This window comes from Pseudorca crassidens, chromosome 15, assembly GCF_039906515.1.
Source record: "Pseudorca crassidens isolate mPseCra1 chromosome 15, mPseCra1.hap1, whole genome shotgun sequence".
NCBI classification, from domain to species: Eukaryota; Metazoa; Chordata; class Mammalia; order Artiodactyla; family Delphinidae; genus Pseudorca; species Pseudorca crassidens.
In genome coordinates this window covers 87,304,876-87,320,328 of record NC_090310.1, presented here as the reverse complement: position 1 = coordinate 87,320,328, position 15,453 = coordinate 87,304,876, and the positions used below count along the sequence as shown (strand labels likewise).

At 48.5% G+C, this 15,453-nt stretch overlaps 1 protein-coding gene across 2 annotated transcripts in view; it reads right to left on the bottom strand.

Moving 5' to 3' along the window:
• The window catches only part of CDH4 (cadherin 4), a 549,827-nt gene that overhangs the window by 139,420 nt on the left and 394,954 nt on the right, over positions 1–15,453 (bottom strand). The gene's annotated exons all lie outside the window — the stretch shown is intronic.

The window sequence follows — 15,453 nt, the reverse complement described above, 5'->3', positions numbered from 1 at the left end:
AGTCTCACCTGACCCTCTCGGTGGCCCCGATGTTGGGGAAGGAGGTGGCTCGTCCCAGCCACGGAAACACGACCAATGTAGGGCCTGGGGCCCCTGGGTTACGAATTTCATGGGTCTGTACTCAAAATGGAACACTTGGGGAATGACATGCCACGTCTGCATTGTAGACTAACACTGCTTATGCTGGAACAAGGGTAGACGAGATTCATTCCCCAAATGTCAGTGTTGTTTACGACCCTCTCCCCTGTCTCTGATTCCCCAGCCTTCCTGTTTTCATTGCTTCCTTAGAGTTTTGGGTTAAACATGCTTCAATAAGGGAAATAGCATCCTTCCACTCCTCAACTCTCCCAAATGTCAAACCCAGTACTGATTTTCACTAAGGATAATTAGATTTCATTAAAAAAAAAAAGAGGCACCAAAATCTATACAGATTGTCCATTTCTCTCCCTTCGCTTCCCTTTCAATATACATTTGAAAAATGGTACTTTTTGTTTGCCTGCAAGCATGTATATTTAAAACATTTAACTAGGGTTCTGTCTGCAGCCTTCTGCCTGGTTTCCATGGTAGCTAAGGACCGACAGACTAAAACGGTATTTAACAAACACAAAATAAAACAACAGAAAGATATCTCCGTTCTGTAACAAACAGAGCATGGGAGCCATTCTAAACAAACATTTGCATGAGTTTGGTTCTGAAAAGGCACTTAGTGGATTTTTTTTTTACATCCACGACCCTATAGGGAAGAAAAATGATGCCGTATCTATGCCCCGTAAAGCACTACGGTATTTCTTACTTGCGATCTCGTCTAAGAAGGGGAGATTGTTTTGAAAATTCCCGTAGAAATCATACAAAGAAAGTTTTCCTGAATGAAATAGCCTGATTATTTCTTGTGCATCTATATTTGGAAGGACAGTCTTAAGCAAACACTCCTGTACACGCTGCTTGCTGTGTGCGGGGCAGGGGGCAGGGAGTCCCGAACCCAGCCCCCTCCCGCCTGCTCGCTCACGCCCGTGACAGCCCAGGAAGGCAGGGGCTGGCACGGTGCTCACTCACACCTGGGCAGAGGTCTGGGGACTGGCCCAGGCTCACGGGGCTGGGTTCGGAACTCAGGCTACTCCCTCGGCCCCGCCCTGCTCCTCGGCTTGGACGGGGGCGCCCTGACATGGAGGGGAGATGCTGCCTGTGCTTTGCGACCCTGGCGCCCAGTGCCCCCGTGTCCTAGGCAGATGGGCCAGGGACTCAGGGTGGGAGCAGCCCGGGGGGAACAGCTGAGACGCAGCTCTTTAGGCAACTTGCATCCGTCACCATCATCCCGAGGGAAGGCTTCACGTACTTCAGTAGTGTCAAAGCCACACTTCTTTTAACAGACGCTCAGAGCACACCCCTTGCCCTCTTCAGCCTTGTGTCCACCCAGAAATGAAGACACAAGACAATGCGCCCATCCGTGCAGCCCAGGGAGCAGGCAGGATGCAGGTGTAATGGATGGGAGCACAGCGGAGGACATGTTTGCTTTACGGGCCACGGTAAGGAAGTTGGGGGGATGCCCGAATGTTCAGACAAGTCTGCCCCACCGTGTGTGTGTGGTGTGTGTGTGTGTGTGTGTGTGTGTGTGTGTGTGTGTGTCACCTCCACGAGCCCGGCCAGGCTGCTCGGCCATCCTCGCCCCCCTCCCCACCCCACACGGCAAGGACCCCCAGCGCCCGAGCAGTTCCGCCTGCCCCCAACTCCTCCCGCTGACACAAGCCAAGCTGTCTCCAGGCATCTCCTGCGAGTACCCTGGCTGGTAACTGGCTCTGGAGAATCCAGAAAATTATGTTTTGCTAGGAACAAAGTAAATGAAATTACTCTGTAGTTTACAGAAAAAAAATACAATCACAGTAAAAAAAAAAAATTAAACTAGCAAGTTAGGCCAGAATGTATGACTTTTTCCTGGAGTTGTTTGCAGCGGGACCGAGTGGCATCACTCATATTGGTGTCAATTAGTGAGAAAAATGGTCAGTTTTGTTGGTGTGGGTGGTCCTGGAAGGCTTTGGTCAGGAGGAAGGTTAGCGTGTGACAGGCAGTGAGGGAGGGTCTCTCTCCTCTCCTTTTTGTACTCACATCACAGTGCTCGCTTTGCTGCAGGAGAGCACTGCTGGGGGCGGGACAGGTCCTGCAGAAGTGACGCGACATCACCCCCATAGGGACATGGGGGCAAAGTGGTGGATCTGGTGGGGTGGGCATGGCCTCGTGCTCTCTGAGGCTTTTGTTTTGTTTCAGGAAAAGGAGAAGCTGAGAGAGGGGAGATTCTAGGATCCAGGCAGGGGTACTGGGTGGCGGGACCTCCCAGGGCAGGGAGGGGACAGTGGCCAGAGCACAGCGGTGAGGGGTGATGGACCCCACGGGGTGGGAGACGGAGCTGGGCCGGCCCCTGGGGGCCTCCCCCCCACTTAGCAAACCAGCCCTGCAGAGACAAGCAGGAAGCAGGCTGAGTGCTGTGCTGGCCGACCCGGGGCTGCAGCAGAAGGAGCCACCCTCCCACCCGCTTTCAGCCCTCCCTGGGGTCCTGACACACCCTAAAATAGACTCAGAGCCTGACCAAGGGCCACCTGCCCCCGCTTGCGATGCTCCCTCTGTGGGAAAGATGGCTTCTCTCATCTCGGGTCTCGACTCAGATGTCACCCTCCTGACCCCCAGGACACAGCGCAGCCTCTACCCTCTCCCGGCCCAGCCCCTCGCCAGCCACCCCACCCCGTGGCTGCTGCTCAGTGGTCAGGCCTGTCGCCGCCCTCGTGGGACCATTCCCGGTGATGCCGTTTGCATCTCAGAACATTACCAAGTGTCCGGCGGGGACATGCAAACCGTCTTCACTCACCCAGTGACCAAGGGAGCGACTTGGGATCTTTCTGACTCACGGGGCTCAGAGTCCTTCGAGCACGCCCGCCGCTCACTTGCCCCCTCGGGCTCTCGCTCCTTGGCCCACAGGAACGAGACAGGGCAGGATCGTGCGGTCCATTCCTCTCCCCTGGCCTGCGTGTCCGAGGCTTCCCTGCCTGGCAGTGGCCCCTCTTTCTCGTGCCCTTTGCTCCCCCGAGCCGTGGGAGTCAGTGAGCCACCCGTCATCTTCATTCCCTCGTCCCCCTCAAATCTCCGTGAGACGGTGCCCAGGCTGCAACACCGCTCCCCGCCACCCCCTGGGACAGGCCAGGGAAAGTGACCAATGACCGTGATGCTTTTCTCCCTGGGCTGTGGGACCCTGGGCACCTTTCCTCTGCAAAATGAAAGGTTGACCCCGACACTCGCTCAAGGCCATCTGCAGCCTGAAACACAGCCCGAGCTGGACCTCCTCCACCTGCGGACCCCAGGGTGGCTCTCCACAACTGCAGAAAACGCACCTTCCAGCAATTAGAAATCACTCACGCCTTCACGCTGGCAGAGTTAAACGCTGCAGTCTTCTGGGGAGCTCTGCGCATCCGCTGAGATCTACTACTGATCGCCTGTCGCCGGGGCGGGCCGCCGGGCTGTGGTCATGACCGCAGACTCTGGACAGGGACCAGCCTCCTTCCCGGCAGTTGTACCGTCTCTGCCGTGGAGAAGGAAACACCTGTTTCTCCCGCCATCCCCCAGGCAGTCAAGCCCGCGCCTGAAGCAGGCCTGCGTCGGCAGCACCATCTGAACTTGCAGGAGCGAGGAGCTCATCATCACTCACTAACGCAGCTGCCACCCTCCGGGGGAAAAGAGGCACGTAGACGGCTGTCTGCAAGCTCGCTGACCACACCGTTGTCTGTTTTCTGGGAGTTGCTGTTTCTCAGTCACATTGAGGCCGTCTTTTGGAAAAGCATAAAAGGACCGTCTTGCTACTTTCTGAAGGTGTGCACTCTGTCACTCAGCTCCACCTAATGACCTTCAGGTGCCTTCCCAAGGTGACGCCTGGCGTGGAAAGCCCCGCGCACCCCCTTTGGTTAAAACCCCGAGTCGGCAGTGTAGGGGTTCAGGCGCGGGCACTAGCCCTCTGGCGCTCATGGAAAGCGGGTGATGCTGGGATGCAGGGTCGCTCATGGGCCAGACTTTCCTTAGGGGCTGCACCTCCAGGGGGTTGCAGGAATTGCTTCTCAACCAGGCCCTCTCCATTCCATTGTCTTGTAATCCACCTGGGCATCCATGATACCAAGATGGGCTCTGCCCACTCGCAGGGGGCAGACTGTGGGGATGGGGGTGATGGACCCCAGGGGCTTAAAGAATCGGGGTCTTGGCAAGACTTGTCCTTGCCGGTCCTGGAGACCCAAGCAGAGGCGAGGAGAGGACTTGAGGCATCAGGAACACTGGGTTGGATGCCCGGCTCCGGACTCACATCCCACCTTTGGGAGGCTGCCTTGGGTCTGTCGGCACAGCCCCAGGGTTGGGCGTCCACCTCAGCTGGAAGGCACTGGCCACACCCCTGGTGACTGAGTGTCCTGGTGTCACCGAATCAAAGCACCACAGACTGGGGCGCTTCCACAGTGGACGTTCATGTCTCAGTTCTGGAGGCCACAGGCCAAGGCGCAGGCGTGGCGGGGCTGTCCCTCCCGAGGGCCAAGCAGATCTGGCCCAGCCCCTCTCCTAGATTCTGGTGGCTGCCGGCAGTCTTCCGGGTTCCTCGGCTCGTAGAAGCAGCACCTCGATCCCTGTCTTCATCTGCACACGAAGTTCTGTCCGTGAGCGTGTCTGCGTCCAAATTCCCCTCTTAATAAGTTCACTTGTCATGTTGGATTAGGGTCCGTCTGCCCTAGGGACCTCACCTGAACTAACCACATCTGAAAACCCAGTCCCATTCTGAGGTTCTGTGGGTTTGGACTTCAACACAGGAACTCTGGGGGGCAAAGTTCAGCCCATCCACCCGTGGAGGCCAAGACCCCAAGGAAAGAAGGCGCTTCAGCGTCTGGGCCTGGTCCGGCTGCTGGGTAACGCTCAGCTGAGTTTATCTTTCATAGATGCTGACACACTCTAAGACCCAATATTAGTTTCATAAACAACAGTTTCTTTCTTGCAAACTATACCCACAGGTCCCATCGACAATTCCAAGCGCTACCGCGGCGCTACCGCCGCCAGTCAGATGACAACGGCGCGAGGAACTTTATCTTCGGTATTTACTGTTGGGCTGGAATATTGCGCTCATTCCTCGGGGGCGATTCAGCACTCCCGTGGGAAATACGTGACTTAATTAAATTTTCTAATTGAATTGCTATCAGCTTTCCTGCAAGACTGCACACAAAAAAGTTCTTCCAGATTCCAGCCCTGCTTGTATTACCCACAAAAAGACCGCCTTTAAATTGTTGCTAAGAAAGGAAAGGAAAAGGGGAGAAGTTGCCAAATTTTTATGGTTCACCTAACTGGAAAGCTGTCAGTTTTGCTGGCTCCACAGTCGCTGGAATAACGGACAAGGGAGACTGCGCTTGACAGGACCTCGACACGGGAGAGGTGGAATTTATTGAACCGGGAAATTAGGGGGTCCCCTCGCGCCCTCCTCCAGGGATTGGCTTCAAGGCTCCTTTTGCTAAAAGCTTCTCGGGACTTTTAACACTGCAAATGGCTCCTTTGAAGGAGGCCCTTGTGTTTCTAGAAACTTCTGCTAACAGAACTCCCGCCGGCGACGTTCTTGTTGAACACCCCACCTTTCCAAACCCAGCCAGGAAGCCCTCTGCATGCATTAAAAAATGTTTGAAAATTGTGAATTATAAACAACATGCAGGAAAGTGCTTGAAACGTCAGTGAACAGACACACTAATGATCACAGAATGAACACCTGCCCCCAGGACCCCTCACGTCCCTCAGGCCCCCACCAGGGCCACCTCCTCTCGCCTCCCACAGCGGTCCCCTGCGTGGCTGTACACGCACTCTGAGCTGTCCACGTCTGGACTCACAGTCTGCACTTTCCTGCCTGGGTGCCCGCCCTCTTTCCCTCGATACGCGTCTGGGAGATTCACCCATCCTGCTGCTTTGTTCATTTGTGCTGCTATATAGCAATTCCCTGTATGAATCCACCACCAGGTACTTATCCAACGCAATGAGGATGAGCGTTTGGGTCCCTTTCAGGTTTATCGAATTCTGGTGCAGAGCTGACGGCACGGATGTGTGCACACTTCTGTTGGGCTTGTGCCTAAAACCAGCAGCGCGATACAAAACGCACATTTGCCCTTTGCCCTCTATTCCCGACACAGAGCTCTCAAAACCAATCCCTGCAGTGATGGGCTGACAGAAGTATTTTACCCAGAGCTCCTAGGCCCCTAGGAATTTCCTGGGCAAGAGAGCATCTTTTGTTCTAGTGAGGTGACTCTGGGTGGGCTCCTGGAGGGGGCTGGCCACCAGAAAGCCTAAAGCCATGATTAGAAGCTTGGAGCTCTCAGACCCACACCCCATCCTCTGGGGAGAGGGGAGGGGCTGGAGGTCGAGTTAATCGGTCACGCCTACGTGACGAAACCCCCATAACAATCCCTAAACCCTGGGGTGTGGAGAGCTTCGAGGTTGGTGAACACGTCCACGTGCCAGGAGGGTGGTGCACCCCCTCGCCACAGGGATAGAAGCGCCTGCACTTGAGGTCCTTCCAGACTTCGCCCTAAGTAACTCTTCATCTGATGCTCCTCTGGTTCCTTTATAATATCCTTCATGGTAAACCAGGGATAGTAAGTGAGTGTTGCCCCGAGTTCCGTAACCCATCGTAGCAAATTACTGAACTGAGGCGGGGGTCGTGGGAACCGAGCCGGGCGGAAGCGAGTAACCTGGAGACCCACCACTTGTAACTGACGCCCGAAGGGGGGTGGGCTTTTGGGACTGAACCCTGAGCGTGCGGGGTCTGCGCTGACTCCGGGCTGCAAGTGTCAGAACTGAATGAAATTAGAGAACACCCAGTTGGTGTCCACGGAAAGTCAGAGAACTGGCTGGGGTGGAAAACCTACCCCTTTGGTGTCAGAAGTGTGAGAAGAGGAATGGTTTTCCTTTCAACCAGGCAAACGTATATTCAGCTTCCAATGAAAACGCCCGTTGTTGCTAGAGAGGCTGCACCATTGTGCACGCCCACGGAGAGCACGTGGTAACTCCAGGTTCTGCACCTTCTCACCAATACTTGGTACCTCCAGTCTTTCTAAGGTTAGCCATCCTGGTGGATTTTCGCCTTTAATCTGCCTTGCCCTGCTGATCCACACACGGGCTCTTGTCTTTGGCGACAGCCTGTGTTCTTTTTTCTTCTGTCATTAGGTTATCTGTCTTTCTGTAGTGATTTGAGGCTCTCTTTATATATTCTGGACGTGCCTCCTTTGTCAGACATTAAGGGTCACAAATATCCTCTCTCCAGCTCTGGCTTATCTTTTCACTTTCTTAAGTATGGGCTCTGATGAGTACATTCTTATTTGTAACCAGGTCCAGTCATCGACCTGCCCTGGATACCCCGTGCTTCGTGGGTTGTGTATAAGGAAGCTTTCCCCACACATCACTCCCTATAGTCTCTTCCATTTGGTTTGTCTTGAACACTTAGACTTACAGTCCACCTGGAACTGACCTGGGGTGTGGAGTGTGGTACAGAGTCACTTCACGTTTTCCCCTTAAGGGTACCTGACTGGCCCAGCATCACGTATTGAAGAGATAGTCCTTACCCACTATTCTAAGCAGGGCCTAGCAGGCTTTTTGTTAAAGGGTCAGAGAGTTAAATATTTTAGGCTTTGTAGGCCAAGAAGCAAAGTCGAGGATATTAATACAGGCACTTATACAACCATTTAAAAATACAGAAACCATTCTTAGCTTTCAGGCCATCAAAAGGCAGGTGGCAGGTCAGACGCGACCTGTGGGCTGAAGCTTTCTGGCCTTTGCCATCTGGTGCCACTCAAATCAAGTGTCGGCGCCGTGTGCATCTGACAAGGTTCATCCAGTCGTGTATGTGAAGTGGGTGAACTGTGGTGAATAAAAGTTAAACCTCCATGAAGACGATTTTTTAAAACATTAAGTATTTTTTCTGGGCTTGCTATTCTGTTCCATTTGTTTTGCTCTCAAACGACACCATTTAATTACTGTAGTTCAGTGGTTCTCCGATGGGGCGGTTTTGCCCCTGGGGAGCATTTGGCAATGACTGGAGACAGCTTTGGGTGCAAGCGGGGTTGCTGGGGCGCTGCTGGCATCTAGCGGGTGGGGGTCGGGGATGCTGCTGAACACCCCGCAGTGCACAGGGCGGCCCACGTTGGGCCCCACACGCCAGTAGCGGTGTGCTTTACTTGTAGTCTTGATGTCTGAAACACCAGGTCCTCGCATCTTTGTGTGCTTCTAGGTTATTCTTGGCCCCTTGTATTTCTATTTAAAAATTTAAAGTCAGCTCTTAACCCTTCTATAGACAAGCAAAGAAAAAACATGCTGGGATTTTTGTTGGGATTGTGTTGAATCTATGGAAACCTTTGGGTAGAACTGACACCCTCACAACTTTGAGTCTCTCATGTTATGAGCAGGGCACATCCCTCTATTTTTAAAGATCTTCTTTAAATGTTCTCAGTAATATGTAAGGGTCTTGAAAATTTTTTGTTAGGTTTATAATTTTTTTTTTTTTTTGCGGTACGCAGGCCTCTCACTGTTGTGGCCTCTCCCGTTGCAGAGCACAGGCTCCGGACGCGCAGGCTCAGCGGCCATGGCTCACGGGCCCAGCCACTCCGCGGCATGTGGGATCTTCCCGGACCAAGGCACGAACCTGCGTCCCCTGCATCGGCAGGCGGACTCTCAACCACTGCGCCACCAGGGAAGCCCTAACTATAATTTTTCATGCTATTGTAATTGGTATCTGGTTCAGATTTTATTTTCTAACTATTTACTCCTGGTCCGTAGAGGTGCAATTGCTTTATATCCAGCGCCTTTGCTAAACTAACATCATTCATTAATTCCAGTTACTTATCTACAGATTATTTCGGATTTTCTCCATTCACAATTATATAAGCTACACATAACGCTAGTTCTATTTATTCCTATTTCTTTTTCTTGCCTTACCTCACTGGCTTGAAGCTCTGGCGTGTAATGTAAGAGTGTCCTTGTCCTATTTCTGATGTCAAGGAAGGCTTCGAATATTCCGACTGTAGACTGAATGTTTGCTGTGGACACACTTTGTGAGATTAAGAATGGTCTCTTCTTTTCCTAACTTGTTGAATATTTTCATCCTGAATGAAGTTAAATTTAACAGTCAGTATTCAGATGATCATGTGATGTTTACTCTTTATTCTGTGTTGACCTACTTGGAGTAACTTTTAAGTGTTAAAGCAAATCTCGCATTCTTGGAACAGACGAATGCGGCCATTATATATCCCACGTGAACATGGCTGAATTTGAGTGTGTTAATATTTTGCTTTGGCTTTTTCCCATCTACTTATGAGTGGACTGGCACGTAATGACCCTTTCTCTCACTGTTCTTTCAAGGTTCGTGCTGGCTTTGGGCAAGGTTCTTGCTGGTTTCAGCATGGTGCCCATTTGGTTGGGGAAGTGACCCCTCTTGTAAGATGAGTTTTAACTCCTTACAGCTTGGTTACAACTTACCAGTGGAGCCATCCTGGTGCGGGTATTTTTTTGTGATAAAAACTTGAATTAAAATTTTGTTCATAATAATAAAACAGTTCAGATTTTCCTTTCATGTTAGTTTTGGTAAATTTTATATTCTAGAATGTTATCCATTTCACGTATATTTTCAAATATATTGCTATAAATTGTACATAATGCCCGCAAATGACCTTTCTAATGTCTGTGCGATTGGTCACGACGTCCTCTTTCCATTCCAGATAGAGATTATTTGCAGGGTTTTTTTCTTACTGAGTCTACAGTTCAGTAGAGAACCAACTTTTGTCTTTGTTGATTCTATTGTTTTCTGTTTCATTATCTTCTCCTTTGTGTGGAAACACAAAGTGTTCCATTTCCTGTTCTTTTTATAATCTCTTGAGATGAATGGTAACATCACTGATTTTCGGCCTTTTTATCTTCTAACGCGCGTAGGTTAAGCCTATGCGCTTCTATCTGGTGTGGCCTCAGCTACACCCAGCTAGTTTCATTACTCAGTTCAGAATATTCCCTCATTTCCACGTGATTTCTTTTCTACCCGAGGGTTAATAAGAAGGCACTTACTTAACTTCCAAATCTATGGGGATTTTTCACTTATTTTCTTTGTTATCGATTTCTAGCTTAATTGCTCGGAGGTAAGAACACAAACTATGTTTGATTCTAAACTTTGGAAGCGTGTTGAATTTTGCTTGAAGGCTCGGCCTATGGCTAAATTTGGTAAAAGTTCTGAGTACACTTGAAAAGAATCTGTATTTAGCAGCGGTCGGTTTCTGTGTTTTATGTACATCTCACTAAGGTCAGACTTCTTAACTCTGTGCTCCAAATCTTCTATTTCCTTTCTGATATTTTGTCTGCTTGTTCTGTTACTTACTCAGAGATAGCTGTTAAAATTTACCATTGATTGTATACTTATTTATTTCTCCTTTTAGTTCTATCAATTTTTGCTCAAATATTTTGAAGTCATATTACAAGTGCACACAAATTTGATTCTTATAGTAACAGAACCCTCGTCACCAACTTCCTTTTCATTAGTATTTGCATGGTATTTCCCTCCCTATGCTTTTACTTTCAACTTTCTCTATCCTTATACTTTTTTTTTTCAACATCTTTATTGGAGTATAATTGCTTTACAATGGTGTGTTAGTTTCTGCTTTATAACAAAGTGAATCAGCTATACATAGACATATATCCCCATAGCTCTTCCCTCTTGTGTCTCCCTCCCTCCCACCCCTCTAGGTGGTCACAAAGCACAGAGCTGATCTCCCTGTGCTATGCAGCTGCTTCCCACAAGCTATCGGTTTTACATTTGGTAGTGTATATATGTCCACGCCACTCTCTCACTTTGTCCCAGCTTACCCTTCCCCCTCCCTGTGTCCTCAAGTCCATTCTCTAGTAGGTCTGCATCTTTATTCCCATCCTGTCCCTAGGTTCTTCATGACCATTTTTTTTTTAAGATTCCATATATGTGTTAGCATACGGTATTTGTTTTTTATCCTTATACTTTTTAGATGTACCTTTTGTAAGCTGCATATAGTTGGATTTTTTAAAATATAACCTGTCAATTTTCTTTTAATTATGAATGAATCTATTTTCAATTATTATAATTAATAATATATTTGTAAATCTACCATCCTACTCAAAGACAAATATTTCACCTATTCTATAATTTCACTTTTCTTTCCTTGCATTTTTTTGGATTGATAAGTTTTATTATTCTATTTTCCATCTATTATGTTAGAACTTAACCCTATGACTATTTTTTATTGTTTAAGAAGCATGTTTATTTGAAAATTCACATTGATTACCGGGGAAAATGACAAATTATGTTATTTAAGGGTGTTTTAAAAAATACTGCCTAAATATGAAGACTAAAAAGGTGACAATAAACAAGAAATACATCTAGAATGGAGGGAGAATTTAGCTGTCCCCTGCCCAGTGCTGTGTTACTAATACTAAATTATCCAGCTATAGCATAAGATCTTCATATACGGTAGTGTTAGAATTATATGAAAATTCCAAGAGAAATAAATATCTGTTTTTATAATAGATACATTTTTATCAATTTAGTGCTCATTTAGACACTATGTAGACTTTAGGTAACTCCTGAAGTTAAGATTTACTTTGGGACCTAGACTATGGTCAGTCGTGGTCAGTGTTTCATATGCACCTTAAAGTAAGGCATCCATCACTATGGCTCTTAATGATGTGTCTCATCCAAGTATAATATTAGTTTGATATTTCCATCGTCTTCCAGGACAACACAAGCATCCTAGATCCCTTTGACTCCATTTATCCTTTCTCAAAATCTATGCCATTCTTGTCATGAATTTGAGTCATCTTCTTTACATCCCACAAAACATCACCCTGTAATTATACACTGGTATTTTCCCATCTACTTAATCTTCTCATTCTTGGTTTTCTACTTCAAATCATCTGATTTTTGCCTGAAGAACACAACTTGTGACAGATTCTTTCAGTTTTTATTTGTTTAAAAATGTCTTTATTCACCTTCACTCCGTGAAGGACATTTTACTGAATAATAGAATTCTATTTTCTTTAGCACTTTAAAAAATACCATTCCATTGTCTTCTAACCTCCATAGTTCCTGTTGAGAAGTCAGTTTTACATCGAATTATTCCTCTTTCAAAGAAGCTCTGTCTTTTCTATTTGCTTCCAAGATTTTCTCCTTGACTTTTGCTTTCAACTATTTTACCTTAAAATGCCTAGTGTGGACTGTGTCCTCCCAAAATTCTTTTGTTGAAACCCTATCTCCCAATGGGATGATATTAGGAGGTGAGGCCTTTCGGGGGTGATTAGGATTAAGGGAGGTCATCAGGATGGAGTCTCCATAACAGGATTAGTGTCCTTACAGGAGTTGTGAGTGAGCTGGCCTCCTGTCTTCGCTCTCTGCCATGTGAGGATATAAGTCTGAAGGCAGCAATCTGGAAGAGGGCCCTCATGGGAACTTGACCCTGTGCCACTCTGATTCAGACCTCCAGCCTCCAGAAGAGTGAGAAATGAATTTCTATTGTGTGTAAGCCCCCCAGTCCATGGTATTTTGCTATAGCCTATTGAATGGACTAAGCAAGTGTCTACGTGCAGTTTTCTTTATATTTATCCTGTTTAGAGTTCACAGGGCTTTTTGAATCTATGCCTGGATGTCTGTTGCCAGTTTTGGAATATTTTCTGCCGATATTTTTTCATATATTACTTTTGCTCCATTTTATCTCTCCCTCTCATATTCCAAACATACTCATGTTAGAACTTCTTACCATTTTCCCAATATCTCTTACTCTTTCCTTTGTGTTTTCTCTCTGGATATCTCCTTACACTTTGGCCTGAATATTTCTTCTGATGTTTCTTGCTTCATTAATCTTCTCTTCAGCTGTGTCTAATCTGCAGATAAATCTGTCCGTTGAGCTCTTAATTTTGTTTGTTATATTTTTCGGTCCTAAACTGCCCAATTAATTCTTCTTTAATCTTCCAATCCTTTGTCAAAATCTTGCATTTAATGTGCTCAAAGACAGTGAGCATAATTATGATAAAATCTGTGTCTGATAACTCTATTACCTGGAGCCCTGTGGGTCTTTGATTATCAGCTGCTCCTCCTCTTGATTTTTATTTACCTTGTTTTGTCCCTCCAGTCATTTTCAGTTGAGTGCTGGACATTGTATATAAAAGGAGATGTAATCTGAGGTCTGGTATATGATACCTTCCACTGGAGAAGAGTTACGTTTGCTTCTGGCAGGCGACCAAGGACACCAGCAATCTGGCATCACCTTAACCCATTTACACAGAGTGACATTATTCAAAGGTTGGCACTGGTCTCTGTAAGGGCACATCAACTGAGTGACCCGGTGTCCCACACAGACCCTCCTCCCTGTCCCCCTGGCACCACCCTGGTGAGGGCCCCGTGGCCATGATGAGCACGTGACGCAGAGGGCTGGGACCATGCCAACGACAGCAGTAAGAGCAACTCTGTTTTGCCTCTTTGGGGACAGGGCTCTCACAGAGCCTGCACCCTGCCTGACCTCACATAATCTCACATAATCCTCTCAACAACCCTTGGATAGGATGTAGGTAACACAGCTGTCCCATTTTCGAGAGCAGTAAACCTCAGAGAGGTTGTATGCTTGTCCTAGAACGTCAGCCAGTAAGCTGGAGAAGCCTTGATTCAAACTGACAATCCAGGCCAGCCAGGCTCCATTACAATGCCGGGCTCAGCTGTCCCTAGAAAGTCGTTTTTGCACTCCTTTCCAGAACATCGGTTCTCCCATGCAGCAAAGAGGTTGCAGTCACATGATTCTGTTTCCCCACCTGTAAAGTGGGGACAGTGGCAGCGCCCACTTCTGGAGATGTTGTGAGGATCAATGTGGACGCACTTAGGGCAGCGTCTAGGTGGGGTCCTAGAAAGTCAGGGCAGGGCTCTTTGGATTTGAAGAAGGAGGAAGCAGAGAGCCATCAGCAACGAAGGGGACATGAAATAAACAGGGAAGGACTGGGTCAGGTGGGCTGCAGAGACTCTGCCCACCACCTACAGGGTCATGTTTCACGTGCTCAGGGTGTAACCCCACAAAGTCAGCCCCAAGGATGCTCTGGGCCTGGGATGTGGGATCTGCAGATCGGGTGCTTCTCAGGCCTGCCTGCTGTGGGGTTGGAGGTGCACGTGTCCTAAGGACTAACTGCAGTCACGCTTTCTGGAGGATTCGGGGATTAACTGCATCAGAAATGCTTCATTAACATGCCTGACAAAAGGTGTCATTATTTTTATCTTCTTTTTACTTTTTTAAAGATTTTTTTTTGATGTGGACCATCCTCAGAGTCTTTACTGAATTTGTTACAGTATTGCTTCTGTATTATGTCTTGGTCTCTTGGCCGCGAGGCATGTGGGATCCTAGCTCCCCAACCAGGGATCAAACCCACACCCCCTGCGTTGAAAGGCAAAGTCTCAAGCACTGGACCGCCAGGGAAGTCCCTATATTTTTAATTAATGCCTTTTATCTGAGGCCATCCACGGGCGTTAGGGAGCCCTACTCCTTGCCCACAAGGCGCAGTTTTTGCATCACAGTCAGGGATGTAAGCCTTCCCACTGCTGTCCCTGGCCTGGCTGCCGACAGGGAGGGGCCCCTGTGTGGGCCACGCTGCCCTCTCACCAGGGTGTGATTTGTCATGGCCATTCGGGAAGGAATGGAAAACCACATCCATCTGTCTCAGGGTTTTCAACGTCCCCAAGGTGAGGCTCACGATCTGGGGGGCGCCCGTTAGAAGCGCGTTTCAACACCTGGTTCAGCACACCCGCGAGGGCGCTCAGGACGTCCTTCCCGACGGGGTCACTCACCACCAAGATAAGGCTATCCACCGAGTCACCACTTTCCCTTTTCTCACCAAAACCACCTCTATGTTGTTTAACAAGACACATGAAACACAGCCCCTGTTTACCAAAGTGGGTTCCTCAGAACACCTGCCTTGTAAGATGTCCCATTAAGAAGGTTCCTTGGTCAAACAGGTTTGGGGAAACTTGCAGACTGTCTCCCACTGAGGTTCACTGAGCCCTTTAGTCCTGTGAGGTTCTGGGCAAATTTGCAGAAAGGGATCTGGTCAACTTGGTCTAACCCTCTACTTCCCTCGAACCCTTTTCCGAGGGAATACCCACAAACGCTGTCCCCGATGGCCTGTCCTGCTTTAACCGGTGTGTTTCTTTTGCTGGTGAACCGCACACACATCATAACACTGATGACCTGAGGCCTCCTGTTGACTGTAAGGGTGTCTCCCTCCCCACGGGTCCACCCTTCATGTAGGTGGACGTGTGTAGCTGGACCCGTCATGCAGGTCAGCTGGGCAGCAACTTCTCTGCTGACCGGGGAGCCCTCACGCGGAGGCCAACGCAGCTGCCGAAACACGGGACGGGCAGAGGTAAGCAGACCT